Consider the following 18,942-nt stretch of genomic DNA (forward strand, 5'->3'; position numbering starts at 1 on the left):
AAAAGCTTCTCCACCCCTGCTGTAGGCTATTTTGTTTGGACTACATAATTTTGGTTTACCCATTTGTTCCCATGTTTTCTTATTTATGATTGTGATACCACTTTCCGTGTATAATTGCACTCTGACACCAGCACCACTACTACTTGTACTACTACTCAAACAACAATACTTACGTAGGTTGTGGTTCCCCACTGGCCTTGCATGGAAGGTCCACAGTTTCTAACTCTGTAAATAGTACCAGGGCACGTGGGTTGATTACCATCACAGGCGGCTGGATACCTGTAATAGAAAGTGGAAGGAAGAGGATCACTATGGTTGTGTAGTTATGTGTTTGAATCCCGAACATGTCATGTCAGGTTCAATCCCACTGCAAGACAACTTGCACTGATGTCTTCTCCTATAGGCCTGAGATGATCAAAGACTTTTGAGTTGATTTATTAGACAGAAACTGAAAGAAGATCATTGTCTGTGTGCGTGTGCATATGGTGGAATGTGTGTATGTGTGCGTGTGTCTGTGTGAGTGTGTGTATATCATCATCATCATCATCATCATCGTTTAGCGTCCGTTTTCCATGCTAGCATGGGTTGGACGGTTCTACTGGGGTCTGTGAAGCCAGAAGGCTTCATCAGGCCCAGTCAAATCTGGCAGTGTTTCTATGGCTGGATGCCCTTCCTAACGCCAACCACTCCGTGAGTGTAGTGGGTGCTTTTTACGTGCCACCCGCACTGGTGCCAGACAGAGCTGGCAAACGGCCACGAACGGATGGTGCTTTTTATGGCAACGGACACGAAACGGGGCGGTGCTGGCAACGGTCGCGAAACGGAAAGTTCTCTTACATGCCACCGGCACTGGTAACACATCTGCAATTTCCATTGATCGATTTCCATTGATCGATTTCGATTCTGATCCTCACTTGCCTCAACGGGTCTTCACAAGTAGAGTTTCGACATGCCACCGGCACTGGTAACACATTCGCAATTTCCATTGATCGATTTCGATTCTGATGCTCACTTGCCTCAACACGTCTTCACAAGTAGAGTTTTGTGTCCCAAGAAGGGAAGGTATGCATACGTAGGCTGGCTCCATCCCATGTAGAAGGCCACGGGTTATGGACTCACTTGTCCTGCCGGGTCTTCTCGCGCACAGCACACTTCCAGAGGTCTCGGTCTCTAGTCATTTCCTCAGTGAGACCTAAAGTTCGAAGGTCGTGCTTCACCACCTCATCCCAGGTTTTCCTGGGTCTGCCTCTTCCACAGGTTCCCTTAACCGCTAAGGTGTGGCACTTTTTCACACAACTATCTTCATCCATTCTCACCACATGACCATACCAGCGCAAACGTCTCTCTTGCACACCACATATATATATATATATATAGATATATATACATATATACATACATACATACATACATACATACACACATATGTGTGTATATATATATATATATATATTTATCTATGTGCCCTTTTCAAGCCTAGCCAGGCTCATGGGCCCAGTTTTTGTGGTGTATGTGTTCCCCCCAGCTGGACGTGACGCCAGTCCATCACAGCGTTACTCAAGAAACAGGAAGAGAGAGTGAGAGGAAGTTGGGGGCGAAAGAGTACAACAGGGGTCACCACCACCCCCTGCTGGGAGCCTCATGGAGCTTTCAGTGTTTTCCTTCAATAAACCACACACAACGCCCGGTCTGGGAATCGAAACCGCAATCCTCTGACTGCGAGTCCACTGCCCTAACCACTGGGCCATTGCACCCCCACACACCACACACACATATATATATTATGGGCACAGGTTTGGCTCTGTGGTAAGAAATTTGCTTCCCAACAACCTGGTCCTGGATTCAGTCCCACTGAGTGGCACCTTGGGCAAGTCTCTTCTACTATGGCCTTGGGATGATCAAAGCCTTGTGATTGGATTTAGTAGACAACAACTGAAAAATGCTCATTGCAATATGTATGCCTATGTGCTTGTGTCTTTGATAACCATTGTTTGTATATTTGTCGCCTTGTAACTTAGCTGTTTGGCAAAAGGGACTTTTGGAATAAGTACCAGGCTTAAAGAAATAAGTACTAGGGTCAAGTCATTCAACTAAATTTCTTCAGGCAGTGCCCCAGCATGGCCACAGTCAAGTGACCAAAACAATAAAAGATACATTGTGGAACTGTTATTTTAATGAGTTGTGTCTATTTATCACCCGACGAGATACATCTGCCACCACTGGATACCTCTGAACCAGTTGTTGAGTGCTCTATCCACGAGGAATTAATATGCTAGATGTGTCGAAACAATTGTTGTGATTAATAATAAATTGTCATATATCCCATTTTCCATCTTTACATACATACATACAAAAATGCCCTGTTGTTGATGTTGAAATTCCAATGAGGAGCCTTGGATCAAGGTTAGAAACTGGTTCATTCTCTATTGGCAAGAAATCTTGAAGTAAAACTAAAAAATGACATGCCTACATCCATCCATCCAGTCATCCATCCATCCATATATACATCCATACATCATCCATACAACATACATACATCTATATATATAAAACTCAAACTTGTGTGTCTGTGTGTATGTCTGTGTGTTTTAACTTCCCGGCACATTTCCTCCTAGCCAACAAATCATAGAACCACCTAAATGGGTCACTTAAAGTTTAGGCGAATGAAAATTGAACTGCGCTATTTCCGTTCCGAAATTCATCTCGCAAGTGCAAAATTCGATAATGTGTTTGTTTAGGCCTTATCCCATGCATTGAATAGTGAACTTTACTCAGTCAGTTGTTTGACGTGAATTGTGTTCACCATGCGTGCAAGCATGCGTAAATTGCATGAAAAATAAAAACGAATCGCTGTAAACATTGTAGAAATTCGTAAAGAAATGAATTTTCGGGATGTAGCCTGGAGTTTTTTTCGTATTAATCATTTGGACTTTGTGAACACATACAATTGTTTCATACACTATTTTTAACGCTTTGAATTAAATGTGACCATTTTGCATTGAGTCTGCAGTTTGAATCACTTTAACCAAATTTAGCAGGCAGGATTTTTGATCATCACGATACATCGCCAGCGACACCCTGAACTACTCTCCCCTGAAATCCCCGTTGAGAATTCTATTATATATAAATAATACTTTGAACGTGACTCCTGAGAAAGAGTAAAAGTAATTATCCGATGAACGATGGTATTACTTCTAGTATACATATATATAGAAGGATTAAACTTACCTGAATAGACCGACCCAGCTACAGCAACAAGGATAAAGATGGATAATGGGGAAATCTTCATAGTGTTTTTAGCAGGGTTACTGTCTTGCTGTAGATTTATTGGGTTGTCTGAAAAAGAAAGAAGAAAATAAGGGTCTAGGGGTCATTTAAAACTTATCTCATACCTGATCCAGCAGACTGATGATGGAAGCTGTTCCATCCATGATCGGATTGTTGACTACAGTAAGCATGATTTAAGGGAAATTAGGCTGTTACTTCTAGCATTTCAACCATAAACATCCTGTCATTGTGTATATTCTGTTTACTACTTTCACTTGTTTCAGTCATGTGACTGTGGCCATGCTGGAGCACCACCTTTAGTCGAACAAATCGAACCCAGGACTTATCCTTTGTAACCTAGTACTTATTCTATCAGTCACTTTTGCTGAACCACTAAGTTACAGGGGATGTAAACACACACCATCGGTTGTCAAGAGCCAAGATTTTAAATTAATGGAGACAACACTCGAATATCACCTGATGAAACACATCTAGATCTCATTATGCAAACAATAGTTGCATAATCAAATGCCTGTATTTTATGGAGAACCATGCTAGGTGGAATCAATTGTAGTGTTAAAAAATAACTGACCAACTATACTACTCCTTCTTGTTGACCTCAATTCTTCAATTTTATACATACACACATATATATATATATATATATATATATATATATACACACACATAAGTATATGTATACAAACATACAAATATATATATATATAGACTTAGATAAACTTAGATATGTTTCAACCAAAGATGGTCCAGGCCATGTCTAACTTATAGCACCAACCTGATAGGATTATTTGATCCTGTTGAGTCAATTTTTGTTTAGGGTCCATTCAAGTAGTGATTGAAAGGACCATAAACAAAACTTGACTTAAACAGGATTCAAATAATCCTATCAGGTGGTGCTATTAATATATATATATTCATGTATATAAGTATATACGCATATGTATACATACATTCAAATATATATATATATAATGTATATAAGTATATATGTATATGTATACATATATACAAATATATATATATATATATAAGTATATATGTATATGTATACATATATACAAATATATATATATATATATACCACAATAATATAAATAATATATAAACATATGCACATATACACACATATATGTACATACTACATCTATTGTGTATATATACATGTATATATGGGTACAGGACACGAAAAAACGTTGAACACAATGAGAAACGAAAACATAAAAACAAACTGGAAACGAACTTTTTTTCAAAACACGAAAAAACAGAGTACAAGACATACACCACAAGGAACATTCCCCTTCTTCAGCTTCCTGCCCCCGCTTTGACTACACCGTGTTTCGAAGATAAGGGCAAGACACGACTCCTTTGAAACATTCTTCCCGCAAAGCATATTAAATAAAATTTGGGATTTTTTTGCGGAGGGTGAAAGTGGGTAACAAGAACAGGGCAGTAAGAATAAAACAAGAAGTAAAAACAATAAAAATATAAACGTAAAGACAGGACAAGGAGAATAACGCAGTAAAAACAAATGATGAAGCTGTTAAACCAAGACAATGGAAAAAATTATTGTGAAATAATAGGAGACGCTATGAAAGAGACAGGACAAGCTGGTCTGGTCTTGGTGAAGATAGCAGTCAGAAGGTGAAGATAGCAGTCAGAAAGATGGCTTCCCTCTGATCTCCTGTCAATGAGTAGAGATTCGAGGAGGAGGAGGAGGAGGAGGATAAGAGACAGGGAACGTTGAAGGGGAGAGGAGAAAAATAGGGAAGGGTGGAGAGAGAAACCAGAAAGGATGAGAACAAGAGAGGGAGAGAGATAGACAGAGAGAGGAGTGGAGATAGAAGAGTGCGCATTGTAATTATAAGATGAAACTACTTGGAAAGGATGTGGCGTTCGATCATATAATAATACAAATATTATATAAATATATGCACATGTACATACATATATGTCATACCTACATCTATATGTATATATACATGCATATATGGGTTCAGGACATCAAAAAAATTGTTGAACACAATGAGAAACGAAACATATATACAAGATTTTATAGAATGGGTAGATAAGATCTGGGCTATATATGTTTCATAGTAAGTGGAACCTCAGAAGTGGTAAATATTCAAGCGAGGGGTACACTGCAGTCTACTTTTCAGGCCCAAGGATATCTTGATTAGCCCAGATTTGATCTACTTATTCCGTAGCTCTGGTTGCCTACCGTGAAATATATAAAGAACTGTTTTCAGTTTACCATACTTCGATTATAAAAAAATCAACAACTTTCCGTCTCCATTAACCCATATTGTCCTTTATAGTTTTTTATTATTTTACTACAGTTTGCTTGAAGCTAACTTTCTTCTTCCTACACCTTGATCCTTGGTTCTTGCATTTATATGTATATATATATGTATATATTACATATATATAGGGAGAGTTTATGAAAAAACAAAAGACGAAGACAGGTGGTGTAAGAAAAACAGATGTATTAGTATAACACTCGGGAATTGAAAAAGGCTTTGATATTTTGAGCCTACGCTCTTCTACAGAAAGGGTCACAGAAAGAACAAGGAGAGAAAACTGTGTGTAGTAGCTATCGATCTATCATGGCGAATGTATGTGTGTGTGTATGTTTGTGTGTTGTATATATATATGTGTGTATGTGTGTGTGTGTGTTTGTGTGTGTATATATATATGTGTGTATGTGTGTGTGTGTATATATATATATTATATATATATATATAATATATGTATGTATATAATATAGTATATATATATATACACTATGTTATGTATATATTCCGCCGAGGTCGACTTTTGCCTTTCATCCTTTCGGGGTCGATAAATTAAGTGCCAGTTACGCACTGGGGTCGATATAATCACTTAATCCGTTTGTCTGTCCTTAGTTGTCCCCTCTATGTTTAGCCCCTTGTGGGTAGTAAAGAATATAATATATATATATACTACAAATTACACTACTGACTTTTAGGAAGATTTTACGCTCAAGACTATCTTATACTTTACACTTGCAGTTCTGTTATATATCTTTTATCTTATATATTACGGAGATGTACTCGCATAGCAAGTAATTTGATCTGAGATGTGTTGTAGCGTGGCAGTTTCAGCATTGTGAAAAATGACTATAGCGATTGCTAATATCTTCACTGTGTGAAAGGCGAGGCAGGAATGATCTCGTTTGAGGTTACAACCATCTTTGGTCAACCTGTTCTATTTCTAAACACTAATTTGATTGGCTGACAGGACACGAGTGGTCTCTACGTGTTTCGCGTCACGTGTCAATCATGACGCGGACCTCGTAGGGACCCTCGTGTCACATGTCACCCAGTGGCGGCGAAACACGTAGAGGCCACTCGTGTCCTGTCAGCCAATCAAATTAGTGTTTAGAAATAGAACAGGTGACCAAAGATGGTTTAACCTCAAACGAGATCATTCCTGCCTTGCCTTTCACACAGTGTGAAGATATTAGCAATCGCTACAGTCATTTTTTCACAATGGCTGAAACTGCCACGCTACATTAGTGTGCTGAAGCGAAAACAATTGCAGCGTGGAAGGTGTTTATAAAGCCATTTAAGAACACACAAAAAACGTTAGATTCCCTTCAAACATTTAAGTTTAATTGTCAAATATTTTTCGTCGCTAAATCCGCGACCTGTTCACTGACAAAAATCCGTGCAGTGAACAGGTCGCGGATTTTAGCGACGAAATATTTTGACAATTAACCTTAAATGTTGAAGTGAATCGAACGTTTTTGTCAGTGAACAGTTCGCGGATTTTAGCGACGAAAATTTTTGACAAATAAACTTAAATGTTGAAGTGAATCGAACGGTTTTTGTCAGTGAAGGTCGCGGATTTTAGCGACGAAAATATTTTGACAAATAAAACCTAAATGTTGAAGTGAATCGAACGGTTTTTGTCAGTGAACAGGTCACGGATTTTAGCGACGAAAATATTTTGACAAATTAAACTTAAATGTTGAAGTGAATGGAACGGCTTTTTGTCAGTGAACAGGTCACGGATTTTAGCGACGAAAATATTTTGACAAATTAAACTTAAATGTTGAAGTGAATCGAACGGCTTTTGTCAGTGAACAGGTCGCGGATTTTTAGCGACGAAAATTTTGACAAATTAAACTTAAATGTTGAAGTGAATCGAACGGTTTTTGTCAGTGAACAGGTCGCGGATTTTAGCGACGAAAATATTTTGACAAATTAACCTAAATGTTGAGTGAATCGAACGGTTTTTGTCAGTGAACAGGTCACGGATTTTAGCGACGAAAATATTTTGACAATTAAACTTATATGTTAAAGTGAATGGAACGGCTTTTGTCAGTGAACAGGTCAGGATTTTAGCGACGAAAATATTTTGACAAATTAAACTTATATGTTGAGTGAATGGAACGGCTTTTGTCAGTGAACAGGTCGCGGATTTTAGCGACGAAATATTTGACAATTAAACCTAAATGTTGAAGTGAATCGAACGGTTTTTTGTCAGTGAACAGGTCACGGATTTTAGCGACGAAATATTTTGACAAATTAAACTTATATGTTGAAGTGAATGGAACGGCTTTTGTCAGTGAACAGGTCACGGATTTTAGCGACGAAATATTTTGACAAATTAAACCTTAAATGTTGAAGTGAATCGAACGGCTTTTGTCAGTGAACAGGTCGCGGATTTTAGCGACGAAAATTTTTGACAAATTAAACTTAAATGTTTGAAGTGAATGGAACGGTTTTTGTCAGTGAACAGGTCACGGATTTTAGCGACGAAAATATTTTGACAAATTAAACTTAAATGTTGAAGTGAATGGAACGGCTTATGTCAGTGAACAGGTCGCGGATTTTAGCGACGAAATATTTTGACAAATTAAACTTAAATGTTGAAGTGAATCGAACGGTTTTGTCAGTGAACAGGTCGCGGATTTTAGCGACGAAATATTTTGACAATTTAAACTTAAATGTTGAAGTGAATGGAACGGTTTTTGTCAGTGAACAGGTCACGGATTTTAGCGACGAAAATATTTTGACAAATTAAACTTAAATGTTGAAGTGAATCGATAGGCTTTTGTGTGTTTCTTAAATGGCTTATAAACACCCTTCCACGCTGGAATTGTTTATATATCATACATACACATATATATATATATATATATATATTATATATATATAATATATATATATATTATCTATATATATATATATATATATATATATATATATATATATATAATATATTATATTAAATTAGAGACAAAACCACTATTAGGCAAATCAAACAATGAAAAACTTAAGCCAATAACATATGATTAATTTATATTATTTAAATATATAACAAAATTATTAAAAAAATATAATTAATATCACACTACGATCGTTTTTAATAATTTTTTTATATATTTAAATAATATAAATTAATCATATGTATTGGCTAAAGTTTTTCATTGTTTGATTTGCCTATAGTGGTTTTTGTCTCTAATTTAATATGATATAATATTTTACTATAAAATTTGGATTCAATCCTAAATCTGATTTTCCCTGTAAGTTTAGATTTATTCCCTAATATTTATTAATATAATATATATATACACACACACACAGATATATACAAGTCTTTTATTGTAGCAAAAGCAAAAAATACAAAATACAAAGAAAACAAAGAAATAAAGCAAATACATACAGTATATTATGAGTCCACATCAACAGGCAGCCATGTTTCCAAGTAGTGTTTGTAGTTAGAGAAATAACAAGAATGATTAATTAGTGGTTCGCAGAAACAATTAACCAGTTGCTTATAAGGGTAAACAACACAGAATGGGGTTACTGTCACAAATTGTTCTGCCAGACACGTGGTTAAGTACAAATAATTTAATGGTAAAAAAAAATAATAATCACTGCATTTGGCGATTAGAAGAAATATTTACAAGTGGTAACAGATGCCTTTCAGTTTTGATCAAAAGCCATCTCATGTTACTCACATTTCTTTTAACTAATATTTATGTGGGTAAAAGACACCCCAGGGACTGAAAGTCTTTTAGTTAGAACTGAATAAAATTGCGGTGGTCTTTGCATAAGTGTGTAATGGTAGACTTTGAGTGAAATATACGAGGGACGTTCAATAAGTAATGTCCCTGACCCACTTCCCATAGCAGTAGAGCAACGAAACTTGGCACAGTTATTAGTCTTTTTCTACTGACTACCACCCAGAGTTACGCATTCTCCCATCGTTTGATGCGCTGTACCGTTTTTTTGTAGAAGACCCCACCTTGGTCCTCCAACCTGAACGTGACTTCAGAAATCAAGGCTGCATCATCTGGGAAACGCCTTCCTTTCAAAAACAACTTCATGACTGGGAAGAGGGGAAATCAGAAGGTGCAAAGTCAGGAAAGTAGGGGAGATTGGGGAGGAGTTCATAGCCATACGCCTGTGCTTCTGATCTGGCGACAAGCGAGTTGTGGACCGGAGCGTTGTCCTGCAGGAGGAGGATGCCTTTGCTGATCTTGCCCCGCCTCTTGATTTTGATAACTTCTCTTAATTTCCTCAAAAGTGAAGCATAATAGGCTCCTGTAATTGTGGTACCTTTTGCCAGGAAATCTGTCATCACTACTCCGTCCTTGTCCCAGAAGACTGTGAGCATGACCTTGCCAGCGGAGGGCTGCACCCTTGCCTTCTTTGGAGGGGGTGAGTCACGGTGCTTCCACTGCATTGACTGGGCTTTGGTCTCTGGATCATCGTGAGGGACCCAGGTTTCATCCTATGTAATCAGTCTTTTGAAAAATTTTGACTCATCTTCTTGGCACATCTCCAAATTCATCCTCGAGCACTCGACGCGTTCTTGCTTCTGGAAAGGCGTGAGCAACCTGGAAATCCATCTGGCAGACACCTTTTGCATATGCAATGGTCATGATGATAGTTTCCACAGACCCGGTACTAATCTTGACCTCATGGGCTATTTGGCGAATAATTATGCGTCGATCTTCCGAAATGGCAGCCTCAACTTGACGGACAGATGCCTCATCAATGGCAAAGCGGGGCGACCAGATCTGGGAGCTGTTTCCACAGAGTTCCGACCATGTTTGAATTCATGATGCCAGCGTTTTACAAGGTCATATGATGGGGCATCATCACCATAAGTTACTTTCATTTCATCAAAAGTCTCCCGTGGTGTGCGTCCTTTCAAATACAAAACCGGATCACTGCTCGACACTCAACAGGCTCCATTTTCACACTTGACTCAGTTCAAATACCTGTAAATCAGAAACCACAATTAGTTCAGAGCTGTAATTTACTCTATAGAGATATAAATGATTGCACATGCAAAATTTCAGCTAGATCAAACAACTGCAAGTGGGTCAGGGGCATTACTTATCGAAGTCCCTCGTACTGTCCTGTTTAAATTGATTTTCAAAATATTGAACTATTATTTCTTATTACCCATATAAAGTGTGAAAAATGGTTAATGTTTCCTTCAAACTTTGCTTTTGTTACATTCATTCAAGCCCCAAAGATTCCCTCTTAACACATGGCTATGAAGCTCCCCCACTACTTCTGCTTGTGATCAGAGGTGCACATATTGTCAGCCACTAAAGGACAGGCGCAAGTCGTTAGGATCAAGCAACTGACAGGCAAATCTGTAGTACTCTCTTTACTTTCTCCTTTACTTGTTTCAGTCATTTGACTGTGGCCATGCTGGAGCACCGCCTTTTCAGCAAATCGACCTCAGGACTTATTCTTTGTAAACCTAGTACTTATTCTATTGGTCTTTTTTGCCGAACTGCTTAGTTACAGGGTGTAAACACACCAGTATCAGTTGTCAAGCGATGTTGGGGGGAACAAACACAGACACACAAACGTATACACACACACACATATATTATATATATATATATATATATATATATATATATACATATATATATTATATATATATATATAATATATATACAACTGGCTTCCTTCAGTTTTCTGTCTACCAAATTCACTCACAAGACTCGGCCCGAGGCTATAGTAGAAGACACACAAACATATACACACATACATACATATATATATATATATATATATATATATATATATATATATAACACACACCACACATTTTTATATATATATATATACACACACACACATTATATATATATATATATATATATATCTCTTATTAAAAAGGCAGATTTTATCTGCCTCCCTTTGGGAGTTATACAAATCTACAATATAGGATTTCTTCAATTACATTTACCTCGCATTTTTAAGAGTACGATGCATCGCGTCATGCCAGGTCCAGTTTTTAAAATTAAACTCCAATTAAGCAAAATTTACAGAAAACTCACATTCTGGTGTGTGTGTCAAATGCTTTTCTTAGTCTGGTTTACACCACACACGCAAACGCACACACACAGTGGGCAACGAATAAAATGAAACTAATTCACTTACTGTAGTGAGTGATTCTTTCACTCTGCCTCCACTTCTTCTTCCACACATACACACGCAAATATATAATAAAATTGTAAGCTAACGTGCGTGTGTGTGAGTCTGTGTGTGTGTGTGTGTGTGCGCGTGTGTGTGTGGTGACGGTGCGAGTGTGTGTGTGTGTGTGCGTGAGTGTGTGACAGGAAATTTTTTTTAGACGAATATAACACCTATATCCAAGTAGCAGAAAGATAAGACAGTAAGGTGTGATTTGAGGGAGATTTGGGCTGCTATTTCTACCATGTCTAGCTGCCATGTAGGGGTCTCCCTCATAGGCTCATACATACATATATACATAGATAAGACAGTAAGGTGTGATTTGGGGGAAATTTTGCTGCTATTTCTACCAGGTCTAGCTACCATGTAGAGGTCCCACTCAATTCTTTTATTCTTCTGCTTTTTCCAGCCATTGCTCGTGGCCATGCTGGGGCAATGCCTTGAAGAATTGTAGTTTTTAATGAATCAACTCCAGTTTTATTTTTGTAAGCATTGTACTTATTCTGTTTCCTTTGTCAAACCACTAGGTGACAGGGATGTAAACAAACCAACATTCGTTGTCAAGCAGTGGTGGAGACAATCACAAGCACAGACACGCACACAAACACACATACATGCATACACATATACACACATACATACCATACATACATATATATATATGTGTGTATATATATATTGCAGCGTGGAAGGTGTTTGTAAGCCATTTAAGAAACACACAAAAACCGTTACATTCACTTCAACATTTAAATTTAATTTGCCAAAATATTTTCGTCGCTTTGAGACCGCGACCTGTTCACTGACAAAAATATCGTGCTAACAGGTCGCGGTCTCAAAGCGACGAAAATATTTTGACAAATTTAATTTAAATGTTGAAGTGAATCTAACGGTTTTGTGTGTTTTCTTAAATGGCTTATAAACACCTTCAACGCTGCAACTGTTTTCGTTCCAGCACACGATCTCAGATCAAGTCACTTGCTATGCAAGTACATCTCTGTAACTATATATATATTTATATATATATATATATATATGTATATTGGTAAAAACAGTAAGATAACAAAAGAAAGAAAGAGACCTCAATATTATGTAAATAGAGGAAATCTTTATATATAAAAGTGAGGTTGTGTGTCTGTCTCCTACGATTTAGATTCCTAACTACTCCCACATTTTGCGGTGCAGTTTAACCAAAACCGGGTATCTTATAGTCGTGATTCATATCGAGACCATCTGGGTATTAGCGCTCGTCTACGATGAGTCTACGATTTAAAAAAAAATTTACCATCAATTTTTCCCATTTTTAATCCATTTTTGACATATATAAGGGAAGTAACTCTCTAAAATTTATTATTAAATCTCAGAACGTAAAAAGCTACAGTAACACCCCTCCCCCTTTGTGGTTAGCCATATTGAGATGGCTATTATACTTTACATCTCTAAAAATGCTTATATAATTATTTCCCTTACAAACCCGAGCAACGCCGGGCGATACTGCTAGTATATATATATATATATACACACACACACAATGGGCTTCTTTCAGTTACCGTCTAGCAAATCCACACACAAGGCTTTGTTTGGCCCGAGGCTATAGTAGAAGACATTTCCCTAAGGTGCCATGCAGTGGGACTGAACCCGGAACCCTGTGCTCAGTAGAATATTTGCTATAATGATATTTATGCTTCAGTAACTCAGTGCTGAATCTGTAAGGTCAGTTTCAAAACATTGATGTCCAGCTCACAAAAGCAAATAGTGAAGGGAATAGTAGTCATTTCCTTTGATTTCTAAATAGAAGCAAATAGGAAATAACACTTACTGACCAAAGAGAAAAACAAAAATTTGTTACACAGTGTTATTGAGTCCACTGGACTGGAGCTGACCTCAGGCTAAATACAAACAAAATGTAGGCCTGCTAGAAATAGCAGCCAAATCTCCCCAAAGAGCATATATAGTCCACTTCATAGCCTTCACCCACAAATGGCAGAACAGTCACATCTGGAGCAGAACTGTGTAATCCAATCAAAGCTGTTGCTGAGCAAACTGAAGTACTCCGAGGAGTAGTTCTTCTCACCTGAGAAGATCTTTGCTGAAGGTTAAAAAGCGAACAGGAGGAAAGATATATCTCTGTACAAGCCAGACTGAAGTCCTCCACTGTTTTACACAACACACCAAGTTCCCATTGTCTGTGATGGTCATGGCTGGTTGTAAGCAATGAGGGCCATGTTATGCCACCTCACTTTTTCCCCCGTAAGGTTTTAGGGTCAGTGGCAGCCTGCATCAAGGCAATTGAGATCGTTGTCAAACCCTAGGTTGAAAAAGTTGCCCTGGGGAGGCCATTGCAGGAAGGCTCTGTTCCTACAACATAGGAATGGCTGACTGAAAACTTTCACGATCATATCACCCCTAACATTTGACATCCCAACTCTCTTGATTTAACCCTTTCATTACTGTATTTATTTTGAGATCCTCTGTAATTCTTTCAATTATTTTAAATATAACGAAGAATTTAGTAAAATAACTTGGTTATCATTAAGCTAGTGTTAGGAACATAAATTGTGACCAAGGTCTGGTGGAAGATTTTAATTCAAAACTTATGAAAATGAGACATTTGTACTACAAAGCCAGAGCCGGTTTCAGCCAGGTTGGTAATGAAAGGGTTAAGCACCCTGGCCTACAAAATGGGGCATCATTAAGAAGGGAGATCAACAAGTATGCCCACAACACCAAGGGTTATTGGCATCTACTTTTACTGACATTAAGACCAACATGAATAAAGGTCGCTTGATCAAGGCATTCAGTTACTTCAGAAGTCATACCAATGCAGTAATTGAAGTTGATGGTAGTTTTATTGAATAATCTTTTCCCATGTGTATCTAAGAATATGTGTACAAAATTTTCTTAAAGTACATTTTATTTTTGTAATAGTTTTGTTTTCCTTAAATCAAATTTTTTTTCTCAAATAGCTGTGTTTCTGAACATATGTATATATATATATATGTGTGTGTGTGTGTGTGTGTGTGTGCAGTGTTGCCTACTTAAAATCAGAATTTAATGCTAAATTTCAGTAGAAAAAATACCAAAAGATGCTAAAAAATGCTAGATATGACAAAAAAAAAAAAGCTAAAGGCTAATTACATCAAAAAGCTCAATATTTATTTACATTTTTATTAACTTTCTTTAATTATATTCAGCATTGAGAAATAATTTCTTGGATTTCACTGATTTTATCATTCTCAGCTGCAGTGCCTGGGTCTTGACTTCTGTATACATTCAAGGTCCCAATCTTGTTAATTATGAGTTTTGGAATATCGAAGTTTTCGCAACATTTGCCATATCTTTTCAGGCCACATTTTATAGACAATATTGATCTAAGCATAGGAAGATGCATTTTGTTTTTCAATTTTGATTTGATTACACCCATACTGCGCCTATAGTTCATTATTTTGAAAATCAATTTAAACAGGACAGTGTATTTCAGTATAAATCTAGTAATGACAGGATTAACTCTCACTCAAAGACTACCATAATTTTATTCAGTTCTAACTAAAAGGCTTTCAGTCCCTGGGGTGTCTTTTACCCACATAAATATTAGTTGAAAGAAATGTGAGTAACATGAGATGGCTTTTGATCAAAACTGAAAGGCATCTGTTACCACTTGTAAATATTTCTTCTAATCGCCAAATGCAGTGATTATTTTTTTAATTTTTCCATTAAATTCTTTGTACTTAACCACGTGTCTGGCAGAAAAATTTGTGCTGTTTACCCTTATAAGGAACTGGTTAATCATTTCTGCGAACCACTAGTTAATCATTCTTGTTATTTCTCTAACTACAAACACTACTTGGAAACATGGCTGCCTGTTGATGTGGACTCATAATATACTGTATGTATTTGCTTTATTTCTTTGTTTTCTTTGTATTTTGTATTTCTTGCTTTTGCCAAAATAAAAGACTTGTATATATCTGTGTGCGTGTATATATATATATATATATATATATATATATATATATATATATATATATATCAGATAAAAGACATATATAACAGAACTGCAAGTGTAAAGTATAAGATAGCCTTGAGCGTAAATCTTCCTAAGAGTCAGTAGTGGTTTTCCTTGATCACAAGTGGACGGTCATCATTATGTGTGTATGTATATATATATATATATATATAAATATATATATATTTCTTTACTACCCACAAGGGGCTAAACATAGAGGGGACAAATAAGGACAGACAAACGGATTAAGTTGATTATATCGACCCCAGTGCGTAACTGGTACTTAATTTATCGACCCCGAAAGGATGAAAGGCAAAGTCGACCTCGGCGGAATATATATACATATGCATATGTGTATATGTATATATATATATATATATATACACACAAACATACACACACACATACATTCGCCATGATAGATTGGTCGCCACTACACACAGTTTTTCTCTCCTTGTTTCTTTCCTTGTTTCTTTCTGTGACCCTTTCTGTAGAAGAGCGTAGGCTCAAAATATCAAAGCCTTTTTCAATTCCCGAGTGTTATACTAATACATCTGTTTGTTTTCTACACCACCTGTCGTCGTCTTTTGTTTTTTTCATAAACTCTCCCTATATATATGTATATATATACATATAAATGCAAGAACCAAGGATCAAGGTGTAGAAAGAAAGTTAGCTTCAAGCAAACTGTAGTAAATATAATAAAAAACTATCAAGGACAATATTGGTTTATGGAGACGGAAAGTTGTTGATTTTTTTATAATCGAAGTATGGTAAACTGAAAAAAGTTCTTTATATATTTCATGGTAGGCAACCAGAGCTACGGAATAAGTAGATAAGATCTGGACTAATCAAGATATCCTTGGCCTGAAAAGAAGCCTGCAGTGTACCCCTCGCTTGAATATTTACCACTTCTGAGGTTCCACTTACTATGAAACATATATAGCCCAGATCTTATCTACCCCATTCTATAACTCTTGTATATATGTTTTCGTTTCTCATTGTGTTCAACAATTTTTTGATGTCCTGAACCCATATATGCATGTATATATACATATAGATGTAGGTATGTACATATATGTATGTACATGTGCATATATTTATATAATATTTGTATTATTATATGATCGAACGCCACACATCCTTTTCCAAGTAAGTTTCATCTTTATAATTACAATGCGCACTCTTCTATCTCCACTATCTCTTCTCTGTCTCTCTCTCTCCCTCTCTTGTTCTTCATCCTTTCTGGCTTTCTCTCCCACCCATCCCTATTTTTCTCCTCTCCCCTTCAACGTTCCCTGTCTCTTACTCCTCCTCCTCCTCCTCCTCGAATCTCTAGTCATTGACAGGAGATCAGTGGGAAGCCATCTTTCTGACTGCTATCTTCACCAAGACCAGACCAGCTTGTCCTGTCTCTTTCATAAGCTGTCTCCTATTATTTCACAATAATTTTTTCCATTGTCTTGGTTTAACAGCCTTCATCATTTGTTTTTACTGCGTTATTCTCCTTGTCCTGTCTTTTACTGTTTATATTTTTTATTGTTTTTACTGTCTTGTTTTGTTCTCACTGTCCTGTTCTTCTTACCACTTTCACCCTCCACAAAAAATCCCAAATTTTATTTAATTTGCTTTGCGGGAAGGACTGTTTCAAAGGAGTCGTGTCTTGCCCTTACCTTCGAAACACGGTGTAGTCAAAGCGGGGGCAGCTGAAGAAGGGGAATGTTCCTTGTGTTGTATGTCTTGTACTCTGTTTTTTCGTTGTTTGAAAAAAAGTTCGTTTCCATGTTTTTGTTTTTATGTTTTCGTTTCTCATTGTGTTCAACGTTTTTTTCGTGTCCTGTGCCCATATATACATGTATATATACATATATAGATGTAGGTATGTACATATATGTGTGTATATGTGCATATGTTTATATATTATTATATTATTGTGTGTATATATATATATATATATTTGTATATATGTATACATATACATATATACTTATATACATATATATCTCTATATATATATATATATTTGAATGTATGTATACATATGCGTATATACTTATTTACATATATATATATATATATATATATATGTGTGTTTATTATTATTATTATTATTATTAGTATTAGTATTAGTATTATCCCTTTGTTTATTAGTATTATTATTTCGCCTCGTATTGCATATTCTGTATAATTTATTAGTTATTGTAGACCATCGGTTTTCCGGCCTCGTGTCTCGCTAAATACAGAATAGATATTTGAGTTTCTCCATACAGGATTTTTTCAATGGCGGCCGATTTTCGCGGGGTTCCACTATTCCCTTCTCTCTCTCTCTCTCCCTCTTTTACGTTGTATGCCCCCCTCTTCCTTTCCCCCCTTCCATGCTAAGAGCATTTTTAAGCCAGCCCGTCAAGTTCAACCTTCGCATATTCTCGGTGCACCCGCCCTTGCCCACCCCCACCACCAATACCGGATATCTCTATATTTTTTCTCCATCTATACCGGATGTCGCTTCTCCCACCACCATTATAGGTGTCTACTCTTCGAACCCCCCTCTTCAATACGCTATTTCACCATGCATTACCCCTCTCGTGATACCCTACGTTCTACTTGTCTAGAACCTGTCATCATTTCTCCGAACACCCCTCCCCACTGGTGCTCCCCTATATTTCTGCACCCTCCCCCCACATAAAAAGCACCATCCGAACGTGGCCGATGCCAGCACCGCCCCGACTGGCTTCTGTGCAGGTGGCACATAAAAAGCACCAACTGACCGTGGCCGATGCCAGACCCCTCTGGCACCTGTGCAGGTGGCACGTAAAAAGCACCCACTACACTCGCGGAGTGGTTGGCGTTAGGAAGGGCATCCAGCTGTAGAAACACTGTCAGACCAGACTGGAGCCTGGGGCAGCCCCTGGCTCCCCAGAACCCGGTCGAAACCGTCCAACCCGTGCTAGCGCGGAAAACGGACGTTAAACGATGATGATGATGATGATGATATTTGTATGTATGTATACATATTCGTATATACTTATATACATATATATATATATATTAATAGCACCACCTGATAGGATTATTTGAATCCTGTTTAAGTCAAGTTTTGTTTATGGTCCATTCAACTCACTACTTGAATGGACCCTAAACAAAAATTGACTCAAACAGCATTCAAATAATCCTATC

The 18,942-nt window shown here is 37.1% G+C and overlaps 2 protein-coding genes across 5 annotated transcripts in view; one reads left to right on the top strand and one right to left on the bottom strand.

Annotated features, from left to right (window-relative positions):
- LOC115225490 (neurofascin-like) overlaps positions 1 to 18,942 on the bottom strand; it is a 498,646-nt gene that overhangs the window by 31,820 nt on the left and 447,884 nt on the right. The gene's annotated exons all lie outside the window — the stretch shown is intronic.
- LOC115225488 (hemicentin-2-like) overlaps positions 15,529 to 18,942 on the top strand; it is a 112,139-nt gene continuing 108,725 nt past the window's right edge. For all 4 annotated transcript variants that reach the window (XM_029796443.2, XM_036514375.1, XM_036514374.1 and 1 more), the window contains exon 1: positions 15,529 to 15,648. The gene's annotated coding sequence lies outside the window, so the exon portion shown is untranslated. The remainder of the gene's footprint in view (positions 15,649 to 18,942) is intronic.

This window comes from Octopus sinensis, linkage group LG27 (genome assembly GCF_006345805.1).
Source record: "Octopus sinensis linkage group LG27, ASM634580v1, whole genome shotgun sequence".
NCBI classification, from domain to species: domain Eukaryota; kingdom Metazoa; phylum Mollusca; class Cephalopoda; order Octopoda; family Octopodidae; genus Octopus; species Octopus sinensis.